This window comes from Seriola lalandi, unplaced genomic scaffold, assembly GCF_002814215.2.
Source record: "Seriola lalandi dorsalis isolate HSWRI2012SDOR001 ecotype SW California unplaced genomic scaffold, Sedor1 jcf7180002051219, whole genome shotgun sequence".
Taxonomy (NCBI): domain Eukaryota; kingdom Metazoa; phylum Chordata; class Actinopteri; order Carangiformes; family Carangidae; genus Seriola; species Seriola lalandi.
In genome coordinates, this window is record NW_019521772.1 from 4,923 (window position 1) to 5,467 (window position 545).

Genomic DNA, 545 nt, shown 5'->3' on the forward strand with positions numbered 1-545 from the left:
CACGTCTCAACACGAACCACCGAGCCGAAGCCTCTCAGACCGTCCGACCCTCCTCACCAGTCCCAACATGAGAAGTCAGTCCGTCGCTTCACCGAATGTTTTCATTAAACCGGACTGACGTTAGAAAGAGATTCATTGGTGTTTAGTGAACTGGCACTTTACAGCTCTGTATGGGAATGTAAACTGCAGCCTGTGGAGAGCAGAAGAAAACATTTACTATAATGAAAAAGGTGCAAATGCTTGATTTTGAGATGTGTTATTATTATTATTATTATTATTATCATCTGTTAATGATATTTTCAATGCAGTTTCATCTTGCAGCAGATATGTGGCGCTCACCATTTCTGGATTTGTGTGCAGAGTTTTGAAAAAATGAGATCTTGAACCTGAAATGTGTGAAAGCAGAACATAACTGCTGTAACTGAGGAAAACTAAATGACGACTGTGCATCAGAAAACACACACAGAGAAATGCAATCAAACTTTGAACAAAGCCTCAACTACAGTGCAGTGAATTCACTGTTCAGCTCTACCTTTAGAAAATGA

General features: G+C 40.0%; 1 long non-coding RNA gene across 1 annotated transcript in view; it reads right to left on the minus strand.

Moving 5' to 3' along the window:
- Positions 1 to 8: 8 nt before the first annotated feature.
- The window catches only part of LOC111649564 (uncharacterized), a 2,013-nt gene continuing 1,476 nt past the window's right edge, over positions 9 to 545 (minus strand). Inside the window, exons 3-4 of the long non-coding RNA XR_002760306.2 lie at positions 340 to 386; positions 9 to 190 (exon numbers count right to left, since the gene is read on the minus strand). This is a non-coding gene — a long non-coding RNA (uncharacterized LOC111649564). The remainder of the gene's footprint in view (positions 191 to 339; positions 387 to 545) is intronic.